At 44.7% G+C, this 25,686-nt stretch overlaps 1 pseudogene; it reads right to left on the bottom strand.

Annotated features, from left to right (window-relative positions):
• Positions 1–1,694: 1,694 nt before the first annotated feature.
• Positions 1,695–25,686, bottom strand: LOC139409731 (uncharacterized; annotated as a pseudogene).

Genomic DNA, 25,686 nt, shown 5'->3' on the forward strand with positions numbered 1-25,686 from the left:
CAGCAGATAGTGCTGTGTCCTGGCAGTGGATTCTCTGTTAGATGTTGATTGCTATTATGTGAATGCAGCATTGCAGAGGCTGTGTGAACCTGGATGTGTTCAGGCTTAGCTGCCATACGTGTTGCTTAACTCATACTGATTATCCCACACAACAGAACTGTCTGCTCTGGTTCTGAGCACCACTGCCAAGTCAAAACGGATGACGAAAGAAAAAACAAGACCTCTGCTAAAATAGGATCGCAGTGGTCATTCTTGAATTGCGGTGGCATTTGGGCATGGCATTTTGGGAAAAATGAACATCATTTATGTGTGTCTAAATCAACTAATACGGCAGAATCATTTCTACCATTATGATACCATTGTGCCACCAAGTATGATGGTAACACCAATTCAAATGTTTAGGTTATCAAGGATTTTCTTAAACGGAGGCCACATATTCTCTAATATAAGGTCTTTAAACCCTTTAAAAATAATTTACTGAAGTGATATGATTAATCATTTTTGCTAACAATGTAATTAACGTTCATTAAAATTGACTAACACCAAGTGACACTTTGATTTAGACACACCAATAAGGAATCCTCAAATTTATGACGTACTAAAAGGGTGTGATTAGCCAATAACAGTTTGCCACGGGAAGGAATGGTCAAGATCATTGTATGTCTTTGTAATGAGTGATTAACAAGGCTTTAACATTTACCTATGACATAAAACTGAGGGACAAAAATAGTTATTTTAATTAATAGCCTCCTTTGTTTTTATACATTCTTACAATATATTCAATATTTTTGTTCACTTTACTGCATTCAAAATAATATATCTCTTAATCCCTTGTCACTTGTCACTACAACTCTACACATCACTACTGGGACATGCCAATTTGCTTACCCCCAGTACTTTAATCAAACAATGAATAAACATAACATTTACAGATATGCATCTGTTGGTCACACAAAAAGGTAGGGACGTGGATCAGAAAACAAGTCAGTATCTGGTGTGACCACCATTTGCCTCATGCAGTGCGACACATCTCCTTCCGCATAGAGTTGATCAGGCCGTTGATTGTGGCCTGTTGAATGTTATCCCACTCTTCCTCAATGGCTTTGCGAAGTTGCTGGATATTGGCGGGAACTTGAACACGCTGTCATACACGCCGATCCAGAGCATCCCAAACATGCTCAATGGATGACATGTCTGGTGAGTATGCAAGCCATGGAAGAACTTGGACATTTTCAGATCCTTGCAACATGGGGCTGTGCATTATCATGCTGTAACATGAGGTGATGGCGGAAAATTAATGGCACTACAACGGGCCTCAGGATCTCATCACGGTATCTTTTTGCATTTAAATTGCTATCGATACAATGCAATTGTGTTGTTGTGGATATCTTATGCCTGCCAATACCATAACCCCACCTCCACCATGGGGCACTCTGCTCACAATGTCAATGTCAACATCAGCAAACTGCTCACCCACACGACGCCATACAGGCTGTCTGCCACCAGTTGTAATCGGAAGATGTAATCGGATTCATCCGTGAGGAGCACACTTTGCCAGCGTGCCAGTGGCCATCGAATGTAAGCATTTGCCCACTGAAGTCGGTTACTACGCCGAACTGCAGTCAGGTCAAGACCCTGGTGAGGACAACAAGCACGCAGATGAGCTTTCCTAAGACGGTTTTCTGACAGTTTCCTCAGCTGTCCACGTGGCTGGTCTCTGCAGGTGAAGAAGCCGGATGTGGAGGTCCGGGGCTGGCGTGGTTACACGTGGCCTGCGATTGTGAGGCCGGTTGGACGTACTGCCAAGTTCTCTAAAACAACGTTGGAGGTCGGCTTATGATAGAGAAATTAACATTAAATTATCTGGCAACAGCTGTGGTGGACATTCCTGCAGTCAGCATGCCAATTGCATGCTCCCTCTGTGGTAATGTGTTGTGTGACAAAACTGCACATTTTAGATTGGCCGTTTAATGTCCCCAGCTGTTTAATCAGCTTCTTGATATGCCACACCTGTCAGGTGGATGGATTATCTTGGAAAGGGAGAAATGCTCGCTAACAGGGATGTAAACAAATTTGTGCACAAAATTTGAGAGAAATATGATTTTTTTGTGAGTATGGAACATTTCTGGGATCTTTTATTTCAGCTCATGAAACATGGGACCAACACTTTACATGTTGTGTTTACATTTTTGTTCAGTGTATTTGTCAATTTTTAAGTTTTTCACGGTTGCAAAGGGATACAAATGCCACTGCAATTCAAGAACGTTGTACAATCAGAAGTCACTGTATGTAACAAAAGTACAAGCACCAATCACATAAATAGCAAGCCTTTCCCATTTGCTCCCCCTTTAAGCTGTATTATACTGACCACACCTCCCAGAAGAGAAGAATACATCTATCAACGTTGAAAACGTTCAGATATACAGCTGAAATAGCAGCTCCTGACGCAAACCATGGCCATGTCTCTTTAAGAGGCAAAATAAGATCACATTGTTATTCTGGGTTTGTCCACATGCTGCTTGTGGAGGTGGGCGGATAGTGGTGGTGATGGTGGTGTGGAGATGTGTAGGAGTCTCGAAACATGTGTCTCCGGGGGGCAATATGGATTAGGGAGGGAGAGGGGGGGTCCTTTCAGTGTCCTCTCTGCTTTATAGATCTTCCATGGTGGAAATTGGATAATTTCCCCAAAGATTCTCCCAAGTGGTGCTGTGCCGTGACTAGTCAAAGCTATTAGTAGACCTCTAATTCTGTCATTATGTGGAGACCACAGCTGATGCCTTGGATGCTACACTTCCCCGATTTCAACACTGCACTGGTCATTGTCCCTTGTCATTATAAAGCTAACTTCATCCATTGTTTTTGAGATGTAGGCATATCCTGGAAAAGGCTTTGCATTTTTCTCCCCACTCACCTTAGAAAGCCCATTCACAGCAGGCTCAATGCAATAAATCAATGTATTAAGTGTGTTGAAGTATGTTCAGGGACATGCTGCGGTCCCTACCCCTAAGTGTAAGACTAGTGATTAAAGCTAATAGTAATTATTGAAATTCTCTACAGTGGAGCTGGAGTGAATTGAAGGGCTCACGCAAATGAAGGGGGTGGAGGCTGGAGAGGGTTGGCAGTACTCCAGGTGAAGAGGAGGTGAGTCATGCTTAACTCAGACAGACTATCTGTGTTTGTGTGTGTGTGTGTGTGCGGTGTGTGAAATCTGTGCATGGCTCTGTGTATGTGTGTGCTTGTGCCCATTTGCATGAGGATGTGTGTGTGAGCATGTGCAAGAAATAGTCATGGTCCATGTGACCTATATCAAACTGCTAAGGGACGGAAGAACCTGTAAGTACACACACACACACACACACACACACACACACACACACACACACACACACACACACACACACACACACACACACACACACACACACACACACACACACACACACACACACACACACACGTGTTTCTCTAGCTGTCTCATAGAAATGGATCTGCAGGAGAGGAGAGGTTTGGAGGCAGTGATCAGTTCTGGGGTTTGGAGAGTCATTGCAGTGGCTGGGTTTTCTGGCACAATAATATGAAGACTACTGCCATAGGCCCACTTGTTTACCGCCCCTCAATAGTAGTATTGGGAATGTACCTGGACCACAGTGCAAGAACTCTGTCCTTCTTCAACATCTGACAGAATGATCTTCCTCCACAGAGTCCAGACCCCGTTCACTGAGCCCCTCTATCCTGTGTACTTTGTCTGGGATGCATCTGTTTTTGAAGATACTGACACCCGTACAGTACAGTGAGGAATTTGCATGCAGTATGACATGCTCAAACCCCTAAATCAATTGATTTGAATATTTCACAATGTTAAAATAAACGTTTACATGGATACTCAAGATTGTGTTGTCCTTGTGAATTATTGCAAAAAGGTTTATTTTGAAACTCCAAAGTCCACCAAGTCTTCCATGGTCAGCATCAACCCTCTATCAGAGAGGAACAAAAATGCAGGTTAAAATATTGGCCCCATGTCGCCTGCCCACTTTGGGGCAATGTGTCCTACTCATCCACTCCACATTAGCGCCAAGGCATTGGCCCAGGGCAGCCCACTCTATGCCAATTCAGCAGTTTTCTCTATTATTTAATAGGATTTGTATTTATCACAATTTAACTCAGTGCATTAATTGCATAATTTTCATGTCTTGACCTATTTAGGAAATGTGTTACAATGCATCAGAAAGACAACCAAGTTGTTGTTATCACATACTGTATATGTTTTTTTATAAGATAAACACTTTTTGAGCGTTACACAACAGAACACTTAAAGGGAAATTTCACCTTAATATGATTCTGGGTTTGTTTTGATCGTGTTCGAGGCACATCAGTGAGATGTGTTTCACACATAATTGGCTACCAAGAAGGCGTGTCTGGGTTTGATACACCCACTGACCGCATCCAGTGTATTGACAGGGTGGACGAGATCTGAAAATGAATGTAGTCCTGCTTTGTGGCATTTCGCGAAGCCTCTATGTTATACTGATTGCAGTATATGTTAGTGTGCGTGTAGATATGCTTGTCCTTTTTCGATAGAGCAATTGGACATCTTTCAGCAATGTTAAATGTAAATGCTCCTATTCAGGGGCGCAACTTTTGTTTTAGAAGTGGGAAGGACAACTTAAAAAAATAAATAATAATAATAGTAATCCAGTCGGATAAGCACTCCAAACAGCCTCCCCGGCCACTCGGTGGCATCCACATGGTCCTAAAGCACACTGTTGCCTCGTTTTGTACAGCTTGGTGTGGGGCGGTGCTTCCTTCTCTGGCCCCGCCGTGCGTCGTGCATTCACTATGAGTGCGGGAATACACAGGAAGTTGAAACTCTTCTGGTGAAATTCAAATTCACTTCTTCTAGCTTGTGGTGTGGTGATTTTTTATGTTTATGACAAAACATAATGTTGTTAATATAGTAATGACTATATACAGTGCCAGAGCCAAGGTGAAATTTCCCTTTAAACTGGAACAACACTCTCAGTAACGGTTACACAAAAAGAACTGTATGCAAACCACGCACAAATATTCTAATGAGTCCCCGCTTCTACATTATGAAGTAGTTGACAAGCTGGGCTTGGTGTTAGCTAGCCTGTGCTGGGCTAGCCCATGTTGGTCTGGTCTGGACTAGGCTTGGTGTTAGCTAGCCTGTGCTGGGCTAGCCCATGTTGGTCTGGTCTGGACTAGGCTTGGTGTGAACTAGCCAGTGTTGGGGTTCGTGTGAGCTAGCCCATTTTGGGCTTGTGTGGGCTTGGTGTGGGCTTGCCCTTGCTGGGTTAGCCCATGTTGGGCTGGTGTGGGACAAACAGTCCCAATTTGGTTTGCTGGGAGTTGGTAAGCGAGTTGGTAAGTTGGCTGACAGGGAGGGGTGTGTACAAAGAGGACATTCTGTTCTAGACAAAGCCAGCTTCCAGCGAACTGGCTTCCACCCCCGCCTGCCCACCCCGGCCCACCAGCCTGTCTCTCTGCCTAATATCTCTGCCAGACCCTTTCCTCTACACCAACGCCATGGAGGAAGAGCAAATAAAAAGCTGTTGTCATGGAAACCTGCCGTGCCTTCCTCTTCATCCCCTCATCCCTCCTATCTGCACTCAAGAGAATGGAGGACATCAAGAGGAAAAACAGTGGAAGCAAAAAGGTCTGTTTGCAGATATAGGAGAGAGTGCTGCTCATAGGCAGTGAACTCCTCAAGTACAAGCACATGCATTCAGGTGTCCTACTTATGTCTTATCCATTCTAATCTGCTTGGTTTCCACCTGCCTCTATTCATGCCCCTATCAAGGTGTCACAAAAGCAGCATGGATCCGGATAACTGCATTTCAATACCTACTTTTCCAAACGAGGCTTTGCACAGAGACAAACATTCCTTGATAGAGGTTACAGGAAATATAGTCCTCCAGCTCCAGAGGTATCTCTACACAGAACAGGGAGGAGTTGCTATGTTGTTGTTGTTGTTATGGTGTCCCTCCGGTGAGAACATAAGAGTCTTGTAGGAAGCCAGCCAGCCAGCCAGCCAGCGTCAACGTCATCATATCCTGGCATGGAGGATACAAACAAACAGCCCTGGTTGCCGTGGGTGTGTCCTGGCTGCCTGGCTGCCTGACGCACTACCACTCCGCCCCATGCTCCTGGGGGAGGGCCTTCACATGTCACTCAGGTTTCCATTCATCCAAGATGAGACACAGCTGACATGACAAGAGGGTTGCCATGGCAACAGTTGTGGGTACAGCAGCACCGCATGCTCTTACATGTCGGATAATGAAGTCACTCAGATCATCCTCCTTAGGCTTTTACCTCTTACCTCTTACCAGCCTTGTCTCTTGAGCTTGTTCCTGTTGTTGTAATTTTCCACATTTTTGTTCTACCAGATTCAACAATTCCATGTTTGTTATTTTGTAGGAGTTGTGTTGTGAGGGAGTTTGAATACATGAGGATGCAGTTCAATGCTGATCAATGCTATAGGCAGTTCAATGCTGATCAATGCTATAGGCAGTTCAATGCTGATCAATGCTATCGGCAGTTCAATGCTGATCAATGCTATATGCTGGTCAATGCTGATCAAACCTATATGCTGGTCAATGCTGATCAAACCTATATGCTGGTCAATGCTGATCAAACCTATATGCTGGTCAATGCTGATCAATCCTATATGCTGGTCAATGCTGGTCAAGCCTATATGCTGGTCAATGCTGGTCAATCCTATATGCTGGTCAATGCTGGTCAATCCTATATGCTGGTCAATGCTGGTCAAGCCTATATGCTGGTCAATGCTGATCAATCCTATATGCTGGTCAATCCTATATGCTGGTCAATGCTGGTCAATCCTATATGCTGGTCAATGCTGGTCAATCCTATATGCTGGTCAATCCTATATGCTGGTCAATGCTGGTCAATCCTATATGCTGGTCAATGCTGGTCAATGCTAGTCAATGCAAAAAATCAATGGCATTTGTGATGATGGTTTGAGAATGCTGCTTTATTCAGCACAGTTTATTCAAAATGAGGCAGCTACACTTAAATACAGAATCATTGCCACAAACAACAGATATATTTAAATTCTGAATTTAGCTAGGGTAGATGAGGCAGCAATTCTCCACACTTCCCTCTGATGCATGGAGCAGCATGATTGGCACGTGGGAAAAAAAGCTTTAATGAAAACCAGAAGAACAAAGTGTTTGTCAAATGAGTCTATCATCCCCAACAGCTAATGTATTTGATATGATAATTATGTTTGTGTTTATTTGTTTTCCTGCAACTTGTTAGACTAATTAGAGTTTAACAAGCCAATTAAGCAGAATTTAGTTAAAGGTAAAGAGAATAATTCTTTTTTTCCAGAGTTTGCCTTCCATGGTTGGGAGGTTGGTTAATATATTCATATTTGATGCTACCCACCACAGCTTTATATTATATTAATTGATAGGCTATCCTGAATTTGCCACGGTTGATCTCAGATGTATGACTGTTGGTGATATACGTAATGTAGCATTGACATCATGTCGGTGACAGTTGCTTTTTCACTATTTCCATATGACTTTGTTTTGGCCTGTTGAAACAAGATGGAACAGAAACATGTCTCTTCAGTGCAAATTGAGCTTCCATATCAACCATCGTCTCAACCCCCTCTACTACTCTCATGTCCCAGTGTACCAACCAGTACAACACCAATGGTTTTCAACACCCCCTTCTATTCCTTCCTTCTAATATATAATAATGATATTAATAATAATACTGTATGTGCCATTTAGCAGAGGCTTTTGTTCAAAGCAACGTACAATCATGCGTGCATACATTTTACGTATAGGGGGTCCAGGGCCTCTCTGTCTCCTTCTAAAATGGTCCTCTAGTGGTGTTTTCAATAGACCCGCCGCAGCTATTTAGATAAGAGGATACCTTCCCTGTGACATTCAAAACCAGTCCCTACCCCTCATCCACCCTTCCATTGTGACCATCTTCTGTGCCCTATAATGAGTGTGTGCACGCCCATGCCATTATAAATAGCCAGTGTCCTGGTTAAAAGCAACACCTCTCTCTGCGTGCCGTATAATTGGCCTGTGTGATTCACCATGATAAATCATGCCAGTACGTGTTCTGTTCTCTGAGCTGGACGGGGGGGGGGGGGGGGGGGGGGGGGGGGGGTAACTGTACAATGTACTGGAACATCTGTCATGTGTGTGTGTTTTCAGGGGGGGGGGGGGGGGGGGCTTGTTTGTGTCTGTGACTGTGACTTCAGAAAGTATTCACACCCCTTGACTTTTTCCACATTTTGTTGTGTTACAGCCTGAATTTAAAATGGATTACATTGAGATTTTGTTTTGTCACTGGCCTACACACAATACCCCATAATGTCCAAGTGGAATTATGTTTTTTTAAATGTTTACCCCACACATACAATTATCTGCAAGGTCCCTCAGTCGAGCAGTGAATTTCAAGCACAGATTCAACCACAATGACTAGGGAGGTTTTCCAATGCCTCACAAAGAAGGGCACCAACTGATAGAAGGGTAAAAATGAAAAAGTCTGACACTGAATATCCGTTTGAGCATGGGGATGTAATTAATTACCCTTTGGACGGCGTATCAATACACCCAGTCACTACAAAGATACAGGCGTCCTTCCTAACTCTGTTGCCGGAGAGGAAGGAAACTGCTCAGGGATTTCACCATGAGGCCAATGGTGATTTTAAAACAGTTACAGTTTAATGGCTGTGATAGAAGAAAACTGAGCATAGACCAATAACATTGTAGTTACTCCACAATACTAACCTAAATGACAGAGTGAAAAGAAGGAAGCCTGCGCAAAATAAACTGGAAGCCTACTGCAAAAAATGTGGCAAAGCAACTTATTGTTCTGAATACAAAGTATTATGTTTGGGGCAAATCCAGCAAAACACATTACTGAGTACCATTCCACATATTTTCAGTGGTGACTGCATCATGTTATGGGAATGCTTGTAATCGGCAAGGAGAGGGGAGTTTCAGAACAAAAAAGAAACAGAATGGAGGAAAAATCCTAGTGGAAAACCTTGTTCAGTCTACTTGATGGCACAAGGCCAAATCTACACTGAAGTTGCTTTCCAAGAAGACACTGAATGTTCCTGAGTGGCCGAGTTACAGTTTTGACTTACATCTAATAGAAAATCTATGCCAAGACCTCAAAATGATTGTCTAGCACTGATCAAGCTCTTAGAAACTTGCCCAGAAAGACTCACAGGTGCATTCGCTTCCAAAGGTGCTTCTACAAAGTATTGACTCAGGGGTATGAATACTTATGTAAATTAGATATTTCTGTATTTCATTTTCAACAAATGTGCAAATATTTCTAAAAACATGTTTTCACTTTGTCATTATGGGGTATTGTGTGTGTTTAATCAATTTAGAATGCAGGCTGTGTGTATTAAAGGAGTATGAATATTCTCAAGGCACTGTGTGTGTGTGTGTGTGTGTGTGTGTGTGTGTGTGTGTGTGTGTGTGTGTGTGTGTGTGTGTGTGTGTGTGTGTGTGTGTGTTTGTGTGTGTGTGTGTGTGCGTGCGTGTGTGCATGTGTGCGTGTGTGTGTCCATGCATGTGCGTATATTTGTGGTTCAGGTGCAGGCAGTAGAGGTGTGACAGGCCACATTATCACTGTGTTTGGTATTTTCCTGCCTTGCATTCCCTCCCTCGTTAATGGTGATAGACAGAGTGATTGAGTGATGGACACCCACTTAATTGCCACCTGCTGTCTCTGGCCTATGAGCCAGCTAGGTAGGTGGGGAGGGTAATGGCTGAAGAGGAGGATAAATATGATGCATCTCCTAGAGGACAAAAATACATGCCTCTGAACAGCTAATGTACTGAATGCTTATTACGCTATAATTATACGTGGACATCATTTGGCATCAGTAAGTGTGTGTGTGTGTGTTTATACACCTATGCGTGTGTATGTGTGTTTATGCGTGTGTGCTCCCAAAAGCACATGTGGGTGTATGGTGGGTAGCTGAGATTTGCAGTAATAACCCGGGATAGGGAGTGAGGAGACAGGAAGAGGAAATACAGTTCACTGGCCGCCCACTACTTCCTGTGTCTCTGTCGCCTACTCATTCAGCCCACGGACCAGCACTGCATCTAAAACCAGTTTGTTTGGAGGCACTGAGATAGAGATAAGATAGAAGCTCTAAGACAAACAAAGTGAGAGAAGGCTTTGGAATGCTCCTTCTGAGGAAACAATGGCTCTGTCTGTCATGCCACTGCAGCAAGATTATGCAAGAAAAAACGATCCATTCCAGATCAGATGATCTCTGGCTAGATCTGTACGCTGAGTCACTAGGATTCATAAATACTGTTATGAGCACCATTACAGATAAGTTAAAGTCATGTAACCTGAATGGTTTTTATCTGTCACTTGTCTCAAGCTTGTCTCAAAGTACATCCCAATAAAACAGTCTGGACTTCCAAGGAAAAAGCGAAGATCTATTTTATAGCAGAGCTGGAGTAGCGCTTAGTGTCCACCAGGGGTCCTCCACTCATTAGCTGATGATTGTGACTGTCCTCTCTATCCCGAGAGAGAGAGCAGCTGATCTGTTCACTGTGACTGAACTGCAGCACTTCTCTATCCAGTGACCCCAGTATAGAGCAGCTGTCTGAGGCACATTTCAAACCCTCTGCCCCCTTCAAGGCTCCGGACAACCATGCAGTCCAGTGACCCACTTACACTTACTGGAGCGGAGTAGCCGCTCCAGTAAGATGGGAATGGCTGATAAAACATATCTCTCTGGCAGAGTCTAGCGAATAGCGAACCCTTGCCCTTTCGGGCTCCCACATCCCCATTGAACCTTCCGCCCACTCACTGAGGAATGTGGAGAGAGCAGGGAGGGGATACAGGGAGGAGGGGAGGGAGGCGGCAGGGGAGAAAGGGATACAGAAAATGGGAGGAGAGGAATAGCGATGGGAAAGAGAGGGGGGAGAGAGCTAGAGGGAAGGAAAAAAGAAAGAAAGGGAGGAAAATTATGAAATATGTTCATGTTATGCCAAGCTCTGATGCCTGAGCCATCTCATCTCATGGTATCTGCTTGCTGGGTCATGTTATGTCAGCCCAGGGCCTGTATGTTTTACTGTGTGTCCCCCAACAGAGATTTATGTAGGCCTACATGGCCATATTTGGGTTGAGAGCATCCCCTGGTGTTTACTGAACAGGTGGACATTGCAGAAGAACATGGTCGCCCAGGATGTCAAACACCCACGCTGACAAACACCCTGTTGTGAATCATAGGCCTGTACAATGTGTCACTGTCTGTGTGGAATGATGTTTACCTGGAATACAACAATGGAATGCCCACTGAGCACAACACATCATTTCAATGTGAAGAATTGGGTTATATTTGATAGATACGTTGATGAGATTCTAACCTATTTTCACCTACTCAAAAACAGCCAAAAGTTTGTTGAATTTCCCTATGCTTTCAACCATCTTAAAGCATAACCAAATTCCAATGGAAAATGAAAAGCACACCAAAGATTAAATAAGAATACTATGTCAGATATTTTGTTTATTTATACAACTTAATGTGTTATCACTGTACCTCATCTAATAGCACAAACAAATGACCTGGATTGCAGTTGAGATTACATTAAAAGTACATGGTCCAAGTGATCAAGACGTATTGCAGATTATTATAGCAATTGACCTGCGACCCCGAATATGCACACTTTCTATGGTTACGTAAGAAGACATTTATTGTTATCCTAACCTCAAGATGTGGCCATGAAGGTGTTACTTGTTTTAATGGTTCGATAAATACTGTTACATTATTTTGTAACTTTAGGCTATTGACTCTCTTACAAAAGTAATATTGAATTGTGTTTGGTTGACAACGCAAACAAATATGAACATTTAAAGGGGCTGTATCTGTTGCTTGGATAGTTCCATCAGGGCCACTGACTTAATCATATTCTTTGACTTTTATTTTTAGTTGAGATGGAGATGTGAATCCAACATATCATTTGTTAACTTGTCGACAATGATGCTACCATGATGACATAATCCTGTGGATATAACCCTCAAAACAACAGTTTACGTTTTTTCCAAATCCAACATATTTTCCACATAGATTCCATGTCACAATATGTTGACAAATTACGTTGAAACTACGTTGATTCAACCCGTTTGTACCTAGTGGGAGGTGACACCTGTGAAGAGGTTACAAAGCTTTGGGAATGAGGATAGTGGAGAAACACAGAGACTGTGGGTTGTGAGATGAGGTGTGTCAATGACCAAAGTTGAACTAGCCTTATATATCACAGGGCAGCCTCATCTGAACGGCCTCGCTGTGTTGTAACTAGCAGCAAAACAAACCTTTTTTTATGACTCATGACATCATACACACCCTGAAGTGTTTGATTAACTTTGTTTTTCTTGTCAACAAGGCGCTTATATCCACTCTCTCTTTGCCAACTGGGCAACAGTTCTTCAAAGCACATTGGGAATGCTGAAAAAAGGGCTTGGTATGGGCAGAACGGCGCTCATTGAATGTGGAATTCCACTGCCGTCACGGCGTAAAGTGTGGTATTGTTGATAAAAGGTTAGCTGAAAAGAGCTCCTCTCCAGTGGACGTGCTGAACGAGTGGTGACATTTTGGTTGCATCAGCTCTATCTGATCAAAGCCAAATCTACAGAACTCTACACAATGACCTCCTATGCTGCCTTTTTTTTTATTTCCACAACAAAACTTCAATTGAAAATCCCCAAAATAACAATTCCATGATCATCAGAATGAACGATAAACAATAACATAACAAAAATGAATCTAGCACATTTATTCACTTTTAGGATGTATCTCTGGTTGTGGAGGTCTTCAAGGACATTTTGGAGGAGTGGAAACTCAGTGGGTGGAACATGAAGAGGTTTCACAAGTGGAGTCAGATGGTGGTAACACAGATCGTTAAAGCCACACACACACACACACACACACACACACACACACACACACACACACACACACACACACACACACACACACAGATGGCCACTGCCAGAGGGTCTCCCCTTTGAGAGATGCCCCCTGGAAAGAAATGAAGGAAAATACCACCGTTTCAAAGGTGCTGTTAAATGGCAGGACATGAGTATGTCTCTTCCTTGACCTTCATTGTTCCAGCCATCCATGCAGGTCAGGCCTGTGAATGTCACCTCTTTATTTTTCATTGTGAGGAGGAACAGGCAGTCTGCACGTAGAACTTGCCTGACTCCTCTATGCCTAAAGGCGTCCACATGCGAATCACTTTCACAGTTTGTGCGTATATTATGACGATAGGTTGTGACGTTTGTTCGTTTGGTCTTCAGCAAGGGTTTTTTCGGCTGTCCGTGCATGTAAAACATTTTCTCGAGGCAAACCGAAATTAAGTAGCCAAAGTCTACGCCCCTTTGATTGGTCAACAGTAGGGATTCTTCAATGAAGTGCTGTCATTCAACACATTTTTTCACTTGAGAAATACTGCACCAAACATCTTAGTTAGATGTAAAATTGCGCGACTAAGACCTCCTCGGCAAAAATGTGAAAATTAATGACCGATTTCTTAATTTATCTTAGATTAATTCAGACTATTTTGAAGAAGTGGCTAAGGCGTCTCAAAAGGGTCAAACTACTATTGCCATTTTTGTCTAGTTTTTTAAGCGAATGTCTTTTAAGGGAGTCTGCCGAACCTAGTATGCAGACTCCTTTAGTCCCAGTGACTCACTAAAGACCCAAGGCTTTCAATATTAATGCCTCTTTCAAACAACACCTCTCTGACAGACTAACTGGGAGTATCCAGTTTAGCTTTAAGTCCTACCCCAATTTTCATTTCACCTCATTTAACACCTGATTTACTTGTCAAGAGGCACATCTTAATAGGTATCCTCATGATATAGCACAAGTAAGGGGGGAGGCTGATGACAACCCAAAGTCACCATCAGACCAACTCCCTGAATGCCCTACACCTTGAAGTTTGCAGTTGTGTCAAAGAAAAAACACTATTCTGCTCAAAACATACACTCCCGTTCAAAGTTTGGAGTCACATAGAATTGTCCTTGTTTTGAAAGAAAAAAAGCTGTTAATGTTGTAAATGACTATTGTAGCTGGAAAAGGCTGATTTTTTATGGGACATCTACATAAGCGTACAGAGGCCCATTAACAGCAAACATCACTCCTGTGTTTCAATGGCACGTTGTGCTAGTTAATCCTAGTTTATAATTTTAAAAGGCTAATTGATCAAAAGAAAATACTTTTGCAGTTATGTTAGCACAGCTTAAAACTGTTGTGCTGATTAAAGAAGCAATAAAACTGGCCTTCTTTAGACTAGCTGACTATCTGGAGCATCAGATACTCAGCATCAGGACTTTTTTCTGAAAATCTTATACTATTCTTGAGCAAGAGGTGAAGTACATTAGAGTGTCTAGATTGAGAAACAGATGCCTCACAAGTCCTCAACTGGCAGCTTCATTAAATAGTACCCACAAAACACCCGTCTCAATGTCAACAGTGAAGAGGTGACTCCGTGTTGCTGGCCTTCTAGGCTTGCAAGTGAAAGAACACCATCCCAACCGTGAAACACGAGGGTGGCAGCATCATGTTGTGGGGGTGCTTTGCTGCAGGAGGGACTGGTGCACTTCACAAAATAGATGGCATCATGAGGATGGAAAATATGTAGATATATTGAAGCAACATCTCAAGACATCAGTCAAAGTTAAAGCTTGGTCGCAAGTGGGTCTTCCAAATGGACAATGACCCCAAGCATACTTCCAAAGTTGTGGCAAAATGGCTTAAGGACAACAAAGTCAAGGTATTGGAGTGGCCATCACAAAGCCCTGACCTCAATCCTATAGATAATGTGTGGGCAGAACTGAAAAAGCATGTGCGAGCAAGGAGTCTTTTATTGATGGCGGTTATGATATCGTTTAGGACCTTGAGCGTGGCTGAGGTGCATCCATGACCAGCTCAGAAATCAGATTACATAGAGGAGAAGGTACGGTGGGATTCGAAATGGTCGGTGATCTGTTTGTTCACTTGGCTTTCAAAGACTCTAGAAAGGCAGAGCAGGATAGATATGGGTCTGTAACAGTTTGGGTCTAGAGTGATGACCGCGGCAGCTTTGCAATCTTTAGGGATCTCAGACAATACGAAAGAGAGGTTGAACAGGCTAGTAATAGGGGTTGCAACAAATGCGGCAGATAATTTTATTGCAAAGAGAGGGTCCAGATGTGCTGCCAAACATAGACAACGTTTGAGCAGCCTGGATGCGCAGCTGGGGCATTGTGCCGGGGAGGAAACGGGCGAACTCCGCAGCACCCACTGCCGCATATTTTGCCCTCAGTGCATCATTGCATTGGAGGTCAATCAACTCCATTTGGAGGTTTGGTGGTGAGCTTTCCACGTCAACAGCAAATGGGTTACCGAGCAGTTCCAACCTGCTTTTTTGTGCTTCAAAGTCAGCAAATCGGCGTCGAAAGTCAGCGGCAAGCATACCTATTTTATCAGCCAACTGTGTGCTCGGGAACGCACTGGTAGAGAGCTTCTCTTTCATGGTCTGGCAGCTGGGAAAGTGGCTCAAATTTTCTTTCCGCATCTGCGTCTCCCACAGAGTCAGTTTGGTTTTAAATGCCTTCACTGTACTGTACATATCAGAGATGACACGATCCCGACCCTGCAGCTGCAAGTTTATTGCATTCAGATGACTCGTAATGTCACACAGAAAAGCCATTTCACACAGAAACATTTCGTCTCGGAGTTGTGTTGTGTCTTTCCCTTTGCTGTCCAAGAACAGACAAATCTCCTCACGAAGCTCGAAACATCTTTGAAGCACCTTTCCCTGGCTTAGCCATCGCACCTCTGTTGTCTTTGTTCCATGTCCATATTCTTGTTTTTGTCCGCGTGTTTCGTTTCATAATGTCGTCTCAGATTATACTCTTTCAGTACCGCCAGCCCCGCGGCAGCTTTGCTGATTTGTAGGGGTCCAGATTGTCTAGCCCAGCTGATTTGTAGGGGTCCAGATTTTGCAGCTCTTTCAGAACATCAGTTATCTGGATTTGGGTGAAGGAAAAGTGAGGTGGGTTTGGGCAAGTTGCTGCGAGGGGTGCAGAGCTGTTGGCCGGGGTAAGGGTAGCCAGGTGGAAAGCATGGCCAGCCGTTGAAAAATGCTTATTGCAATTATCGATTATCATACATTTATCAGTGGTGACAGTGTTTCCTATCCTCAGTGCAGTGGGCAGCAGGGAGGAGGTGCAATTATTCTCCATGGATTTTACAGTGTCCCACGACTTTTTGGAATTAGTGCTATATGATGCAAATTTCTGTTTGAAAAAGCGAGCCTTTGCTTTCCTAACTGACTGTGTATATTGGTCCATAACTTCCCTGAAAAGTTGCACATCGCGGGGGCTATTCAATGCTAATGCAGTGCGCCACAGGATGTTTTTGTGCTGGCCAAGGGCAGTCAAGTCTGGGGTGAACCAAGGGCTATATCTGTTCTTAGTTCTACATTTTTTGAATGGGGCATGCTTATTTAATATGGTGAGGAAAGCACTTTCAAAGAACAACTAGGTATCCTCTACTGGCGGGATGAGTCGTTTAGAAAGGCCTGCTCGCTGAAATATTTTAGGGAGTGTTTGACAGTGATGAGGGGTGTAAGTCTCTCACTGTTGCCGCTTGTTATTTTATTTTTTTATTTTTTATTTCACCTTTATTTAACCAGGTAGATAAGTTGAGAACAAGTTCTCATTTACAATTGCGACCTGGCCAAGATAAAGCAAAGCAGTTCGACACATACAAGGACACAGAATTACACATGGAGTAAAACAAACATACAGTCAATAATACAGTAGAAACAAGTCTATATACGATGTGAGCAAATGAGGTGAGATAAGGGAGGTAAAGGCAAAAAAAAGGCCATGGTGGCAAAGTAAATACAATATAGCAAGTAAAACACTGGAATGGTAGATTTGCAGTGGAAGAATGTGCAAAGTAGAAATAAAAATAGTGGGGTGCAAATAGACCCCCCTCAGCCCCCAGAATGGTCCTGTATTTGGCTCCATCCATCTTCCCATCTATTTTAACCATCTTCCCTGTCCCTGCTGAAGAAAAGCAGGCCCAAACCATGATGCTGCCACCACCATGTTTGACAGTGGGGATGGTGTGTTCAGCTGTGTTGCTTTTACGCCAAACATAACGTTTTGCATTGTTGCCAAAAAGTTCAATTTTGGTTTCATCTGACCAGAGCACCTTCTTCCACATGTTTGGTGTGTCTCCCAGGTGGCTTGTGGCAAACTTTAAACAACACTTTTTATGGATATCTTTAAGAAATGGCTTTCTTCTTGCCACTCTTCCATAAAGGCCAGATTTGTGCAATATATGACTGATTGTTGTCCTATGGACAGAGTCTCCCACCTCAGCTGTAGATCTCTGCAGTTCATCCAGAGTGATCATGGGCCTCTTGGCTGCATCTCTGATCAGTCTTCTCCTTGTATGAGCTGAAAGTTTAGAGGGACGGCCAGGTCTTGGTAGATTTGCAGTGGTCTGATACTCCTTCCATTTCAATATTATCGCTTGCACAGTGCTCCTTGGGATGTTTAAAGCTTGGGAAATCTTTTTGTATCCAAATCCGGCTTTAAACTTCTTCACAACAGTATCTCGGACCTGCCTGGTGTGTTCCTTGTTCTTCATGATGCTCTCTGCGCTTTTAACGGACCTCTGAGACTATCACAGTGCAGGTGCATTTATACGGAGACTTGATTACACACAGATGGATTGTATTTATCATCATTAGTCATTTAGGTCAACATTGGATCATTCAGAGATTTGAAACGCCCAATTTTTCAGTTTTTGATTTGTTAAAAAAGTTTGAAATATCCAATAAATGTCGTTCCACTTCATGATTGTGTCCCACTTGTTGTTGATTCTTCACAAAAAAATACAGTTTTATATCTTTATGTTTGAAGCCTGAAATGTGGCAAAAGGTCACAAAGTTCAAGGGGGCCGAATACTTTCGCAAGGCACTGTATTTCTGGAAAGGTGGATTTTTAAAAGTAGAAGCTCAAACGTTTTGGGCACAGACCTGGATAGTATGACAGAACTCTGCAGACTATCTCTGCAGTAGATTGCAACTCCGCCCCCTTTGGCAGTTCTAACTTGTCGGAAAATGTTGTAGTTGGGACATGATGTCAAAGGCAAACTTGTCTGACCCACAAGGGTTCCAGAGCAAACAGAGTGGATGTATTTGCTCTTCATGTGGAAATCAATGTGCCCAGAAAAAGATGGCTGTTTGTTTCCTTAGTATATCTCAGGCTCCATGATCCGTCATTTTAGATTAAAATGTTATTTTTTTTGTCATTTAGCAAACATTCTTAACCAGAGTGACTTACAGTTACATTCAACTTGGTGAGACAACCACATATCACAGTCCATGGAGAATAAGAGCACCTCCTCCCAGCTGCCCACTGCACTGTGGCTAGGAAACACTGTCACCGCCGATAAATGTAAGTGCATTTTTGCTCAATAAAGAAGTTATCAGCAAAGTCAAAGCTAGTAGGTTAAGACAAGTGTAAGCTTTTTTTCTTATTTTTTTATGTGTGTGTGTGTGTGTGTGTGGGGGGGGGGGGGGGGGGGGGGGGGGGTGTAAGACTGATACATGTATGTCTGATTTAAGATGCTCTATGAAGAGGTAGGGTGTCAGATGTTTTCGGAAGATGGGCATGACCTCTGCTTTTCTAGCATCAGGGGGAAGCTCGTTCCACCATTGGGGTGCCAGGACAGAGAAAACATTTGACTGCGTTGAGAGGAAGCTGACCCCCATAGGGATGGGATGGCCATGAGACCAGAGTGCTTGGGTTGGGGTGTAGCGTTTGAGCATAGCCTGAAGGTAGGGAGGGGCAGTTCCCCTTTATGCTCCGTAGGCAAGCACCATGGTCTTGTGGTGGATGCGAGCTCTGACTGGAAACCAGTGGCGTGTGTGGAGAAGCGGTGTTGAAATGGGAGTACGTGGGAAGGTTGAACACCAGGTGGGCTGCGGCATTCTGGATAAGTTGCAGGGGTTTGATGGCACAAGCGGGGAGCCCAGCCAACAGAGAGTTGCATTAGTCCGTACGGGAGATGACAAGTTCCTGGATTAAGACCTGTGCCGCTTCCTGTGTAAGGAAAGGTTGTACTCTACGGATGTTGTAGAGCATGAACCTGCAGGACCTAGTCACTGCTTTGATGTTTGCAGAGAATGACAGGATGTTGTCCAGGGTCACGCCAAGGTTATTTTCACTCTGGGAGGGGGACACTGTGGAATTGTCAACTGTGATAGAGAGGTCTTGGAGCGGGCAGGCCTTCCCCAGGCGGAAGAGCAGCTCCGTCTTGTCGAGGTTGAGGTGGTGGGCCGACATCCAAGCTGAGATGTCTGGCAGGCACGAAGAAATGAAGAGCCACCTGGGTGTCAGATGGGGGAAGGAGAAAATGAGTTGAGTTGTCATCCGCATAGCAATGATAGGAGAGAACATGTGAAGATATGACGGAGCCGAGTGACTTGGTGTATACAGAAAAGAGGAGAGCTTAGGACTGAGCCCTGGAGGACAACTGTAGTGAGAGCACGTGGTGAAGACACAGATCATCTCGATGTCACCTGGTAGGAGCGACCTGCCAGGTAGAATGCAATCCAGGAATGTGCAAAGCCTGAGACGCCCAGCACTGAGAGGGTGGAGAAGGGGATCTGATGGTTTATGGTGTCGAAGCCAGTGGATAGATCTAGGAGGAGGAGAACAGAGGAGAGTGGGTCAGCTTTGGCAGAGCCTCTGTGACACAGAGGAGAGAGGGTCAGCTTTGGAGAGCCTCTGTGACACAGAGGAGAGAGGGTCAGCTTTGGAGAGCCTCTGTGACACAGAGGAGAGGGGGTCAGCTTTGGAGAGCCTCTGTGACACAGAGGAGAGAGGGTCAGCTTTGGCAGAGCGGAGAGCCTCTGTGACACAGAGGAGAGAGGGTCAGCTTTGGCAGAGCCTCTGTGACACAGAGGAGACAGGGTCAGCTTTGGCAGAGCGGAGAGCCTCTGTGACACAGAGGAGAGTGGTGTCTTTTTAGTGAGCCATCTTAAAGCCTGACTGTTAGGGTCAAATCAAAACAAAGTTTATTGGTCGTGTACACAGATGTGCAGATGTTATCATAGGTACAGCAAAATGCTTATGTTTCTAGCTCCAAAAGAGCAGTAACATGATGCAGCCACCACTATGCTTGAAAATATAGAGAGTGATGCTCAGGGATATATTGTGTTGGATTTGCCCCAAACACACCACTTCAGGACAAGAAGTTCATTACTTGCAGTATTACTTTAGTGCCTTGTTGCAAACAGGATGCATGTTTTGGAATATTTTGAACCTGTAACTACAATGTTGTTGATCCATCCTCAGTTTTCTCCTATCAAAGCCATTGAACTCCGTAACTGTTTTAAAGTCACCATTGGCCTCATGGTGAAATCCCTGGGCGGTTTCCTTCCTCTCCGGCAACTGAGTTAGTAAGGACGTCTGTATCTTTGTAGTAACTGGGTGTATTGATACATCATTCAAAGTGTCATTGATAACTTCACCATGCTCAAAGGGATATTAATCTACCAATACGTGCCCTTTGTGAGGCATTGGTAAACCTCATTGGTCTTTGTGATTAAATCTGTGTATGAAATTCACTGCTCGACTGAGAGACCTTATGGATAATTGTATGTGAGGGGTACAGAGATGAGCTAGTCATTCAAAAATCATGTTAAACACTATTACTGCACACAGAGTGAGTCCATGCAACTTATTATGTGACTTGTTAAGCACATTTTGAACTTATTTAGGCTTACTATAAGAAAGGGGTTTGAAATTTGTACAAAAAAATTATAATAATACATAATTCCACTATGACATTATCAGGCAAAAAAAATAAAATAATTCAGGCTATAACACAACAACATTTGGAAAAAAATCATACTTCCTGAAGTCACTTAAAATGGGATAAACAATATGTTAACATTTTGAAAGTGATCAGTGTTCAATGTCTCTATATACATGGGGCAGCAGTCGCTAAGGGGCAGCGGTGGTAGCTGGCTAGTGTCAGTGTCTAAGGTGCCAAGCAGAGTACCGGCGGTAGCTGGCTAGTGTCAGTGTCTAAGGTGCCAGGCAGAGTATCGACGGTAGCTGGCTAGTGTCAGTGTCTAAGGTGCCAGGCAGAGCACCTGCGGTAGCTGGCTAGTGTCAGTGTCTAAGGTGCCAGGCAGAGTACCTGCGGTAGCTGGCTAGTGTCAGTGTCTAAGGTGCCAGGCAGAGCACCTGCGGTAGCTGGCTAGTGTCAGTGTCTAAGGTGCCAGGCAGAGTACCTGCGGTAGCTGGCTAGTGTCAGTGTCTAAGGTGCCAGGCAGAGTACCTGCGGTAGCTGGCTAGTGTCAGTGTCTAAGGTGCCAGGCAGAGTACCTGCGGTAGCTGGCTAGTGTCAGTGTCTAAGGTGCCAGGCAGAGTACCTGCGGTAGCTGGCTAGTGTCAGTGTCTAAGGTGCCAGGCAGAGTACCTGCGGTAGCTGGCTAGTGTCAGTGTCTAAGGTGCCAGGCAGAGTACCTGCGGTAGCTGGCTAGTGTCAGTGTCTAAGGTGCCAGGCAGAGTATCGGCGATAGCTGGCTAGTGTCAATGTCTAAGGTGCCAGGCAGAGTACCTGCGGTAGCTGGCTAGTGTCAGTGTCTAAGATGCCAGGCAGAGTACCTGCGGTAGCTGGCTAGTGTCAGTGTCTAAGGTGCCAGGCAGAGTACCTGCGGTAGCTGGCTAGTGAAGATTGTTCCGAGAGAGGGAGTCGGTCATAGACAGCACACTCAAGTGTTTTGAAAAGAAAAGAAAGAAGGGATGTTGATCTGTAGTTTTGGACGTCAGAGGGGTCGAGTGTTGGTTTCTTGAGGAGGGGAGAGAGTCTGGCAATCTTTTCTACCCTCCTTCCCTCCTGTGGGAGGAAAACCAGCATCCTTTACACCTAACTGGATGACAGGCGCATCCCCCCCCTGCACTCTCTCGCTGTTCTTTCTCTAACGCCTTAATCACACCGACAGCTTTATTGTGCAAAATGTTACTGCATGGAAAAGCATCACTTCTGTTATGTTGGAACATACAGTATTAGCAAATAGCATTATCGCACATTGAACCTATCATGGCTCAGGCTAAGACCCAGATGCAGACACAGGAGGTGGATAGTACGAGTCTCAGAGTTTATTTCAGTACAAGGGGCAGACAATCTGTAGGTCAAGGCAGACAAAGAGTCGTAATCCAAATCAGAGTCAGGCAGGACAGGCGGAAAGGTCAGAACTGGAAAGACTAGGAAAAGCAAACACTAGTGCACAGGGACACGCTGGTAGGACTTGACGAGACAAGACGAATTGGCAACAGACAAACAGAAAACACAGGTATAAGTACACATGAGGTAACGGGAGACACCTGGTGGGGGTAGGGGACAATCACAAGACAGGTGAAACAGATCAGGGTGTGACTTAAGCAAAGTGTTTGAATTGAAAATGTCATGACTAGCAATAATCACCAGGGGGTTTATTCATAGTCATAGATAATTCATAGAGAACATCAGTAGACAGTCTGTACTGTCCAGCTCTGAGACAGCACCAGACAGACAGTAATGAATAAAGGGATGGGTACTTATTCTAGCAGTACCTGATGTGTTGCCGTCTGTCTCATGCCTTCAAAAGGTTAACTTGACTCAGCTCATTCAAGAACATGGGCTGCTGATGGGCACCTTGTGCTGAGGAGAAAACAGTCTAACAGTCTTATTCCATCCTGAATCACAGACAGAGAGTTTCCATTCTGACTCACAGAGACATGATAATAGACAAACACTGTGTCTGTGGTTCTACCAGCACACCACTAGCTTAGTATTAGCATCAGAGTTTGCTGCGTCTGTGGGTTAATTATGAACTTAAAATTCCAATGGATCAGGCTTTTCCTCCTCCTGCTGCTTTCGGGGATATTTTTAGTCCATGGTTCTTTATGCTGCGGCGTATTTGAGGAGCACAGACACGAATCTGGGTTGCTCTATTTTTTTCCTGTGGCCTCAAAGTGAGAGTGGTTTTTGGATGGAACTGTTATGCTGCAGCCGTCTGAGCTCCTTTTTGAGGCCGGAGGGTGGGCGAGAGGGGCGAGGGAGCCAGGGAGAGGAGGGGGAGAGTGGAGAGGGGCGAGAGCCGGCATTCCAGGCAGAGCAGAGGGCGTGAGGTGTGGGTGGAGTGGTGTTGCAGGGGCGTACTAGAGCAAAGAGCAACGTCTGTGCACTTCTGATTCCATGGCCCTGAGCTCATCACCTTTGAGCCAGCCGCTCCCTCCCTCTCCTCCCACTCCTCCCCCTCTCCGTCTCAGGCGTTTTTAACTCCTTGCTAGAGCCTTTCTTTCCAAGAGGGACTGCTCCAGTATTACTGTACTGTCCCACTGGTGGCAGGCAGGAGACTCAGAGAGGCAGACACAGCTTGGGAGTTGAGTTTTCTGGGAAACTAACACAATATGAAAGTAGAAGATGAATAGACTGCAAATGTTTCCTATTTACCTAGGAATTTGCCATCATGTGACCTAACCTGAAGGACATGCCCTGGCCACACACTGGTTGTGTGTCAATGTGGGTAGACAGAAAGACAAACAAACAAGAGAGGGTAGGGCATCAGTAGGTCACTCCTCTGTTTACCTCAATGTTACTGGGTTTACTGGAATTGAGATGAAACATGGAAGGTGCCAACAAACACATTACCCAAGCCTCACCTGCAGCAGGAGATCAAAGGATAAGATTACCATTGTTGCCGCCTCTATTATTCCAAATAGTTCACAATGGGCTATTATACTAAGTATGGAGACATATTAACATGGCAAATTGCCAAGCGAGTACAGGCACAATGAACAGTAGTGCAACCAGGAAATGGTCGTACAAGTGTCACACTAATAATATCCTAATATGGGAGGGTTAGGGGAGAGGATGCAGGGTGGGGGGTTGGAATGTAGTTCACAAGACGAGGAATTGTCTGGGAACTAGGGTGAATAAGAACATTGAAATCAGAAACCTGCACCACTGTTTTCCAAAGACTGAATTATGCAGCAGCAGCAGACAATGATATTTGAATGTGCTGACTGTTTTGTCATAGGTAACGCAGTGCAAGTGACGCATAGCCAGTGGTACATTGATGATAGAGGAACTGCTAATGCACTCATGTTTGTCAAGATCTTATTGACCACCGTCTTTCCCACACCCCCTCTCTTTCTGTTTCCTTAATGAGATGTCCTTAATAAACCAAAGTCAGGTGGCTGCTGAATTGTCCACGAACGAGCGCTATAAGAATATTAACTTGACCTACCATTTCTTTATCAATGAATCTGGCACACGCCATTGGCCCACTTACAGTTTTCCCGTATGAAATGACAAATGAGTACAGGCTCTGCTCTCGACATTTGTTCAACCACTGCAGCCTCCATGCTATATTATAACAACTTCCATTTGAACTTTGAATTTCTCCATGACAATGTCCTCTCCAATACAATTCAAATCAAGGCTTCTGGCATTTTCACAGTTTTCACACAGCGGTACTGTAACAGCAAGTGACGTGTGTGAGAAGAAGTCGTAGGGGCCAGTGGTGTAGAACAGAGGGGGGGGGGGGTTACTGAACGTGTCTCAGTGTTCTGGTGGAGTGGCAGCCCTGCTGCAGCCTGCCGCCCTTGCGGTACTGCAGCCCGGGTCCACACTGGAGAGAAAGAGGGGGTCTATGTAAACACAGCCAGTCAGCGCTGAGGAATGTGTGAGGCACGCAGCGCCCTGGGGACAGGGCCAGGGGAGAGGCAGAGAGGGGTAAAGGGGGAAAGAGGGGGAGGAATGGAAAGAGGAATGGGAGTGGGAGGAAGTCAGGGGCGAAACACGAGGGTGGAGTACAAGGCCCGAGGGCAGAGCGATGGAGGGAGGGATAGAGAGAAAGGGAGGAGTGAAGAAACCTTGGCGTGTGAGGAGGAGGTTGTGGTGAGGATGGGGGTGACAGCGTTGAAGTGGTTTGGGGGCAAGGAAGGAAAGTCATAAGGCACTTCAAAGGCAGGGAGGCTTTGAGAGGCCTTGAGTCAGGAGGTTCATAGGGGTTAGCCTGCTAACATCCTAACTCAGGTTCCTGGTGCTGTCCGCAGAGCTGCTGAAACCAATTTAGGCGAGGCCTCGGAGGCCTCTGGAGATGCAGGGTCGTAACCGGAGGAGCTGTGAGTGACAAAGAGCAGGGGGCTAGGCAGGGAGCAGGTCCACAGAGCCTGGGAACACAGCACAGAAAGAAAGAGAACAACCCCACAGTGACTGACCCGGACTACACTGCACACACAGCAGCTCAAAAAACCCACTGCTGCTAAGATACAGTGCCTTTTACGGTTCTATTCTCAATTAGCAATGAATCTTTTCAGATAGCTCATACCTAATAACTTCATCAGTCTATCATCATAAACATGTCTGAGTAAAATCTAACACTCCTCATATCTGTGGTATGAAATGTGTTGACAAGCACATGTCTGAGATGGTGCAGAATGGTTTAAAATGACCCCATTGGAGCCATTCGGATATCTTGCTTGGTACATGTGAGCACACTGTACTGCGACGGTGGAGAACATTTTGTTACAACCCGTCATCATGGCCAAGGCAGGGGACATAACCAT

This window comes from Oncorhynchus clarkii, chromosome 5 (assembly GCF_045791955.1).
Source record: "Oncorhynchus clarkii lewisi isolate Uvic-CL-2024 chromosome 5, UVic_Ocla_1.0, whole genome shotgun sequence".
Lineage (NCBI taxonomy): Eukaryota > Metazoa > Chordata > Actinopteri > Salmoniformes > Salmonidae > Oncorhynchus > Oncorhynchus clarkii.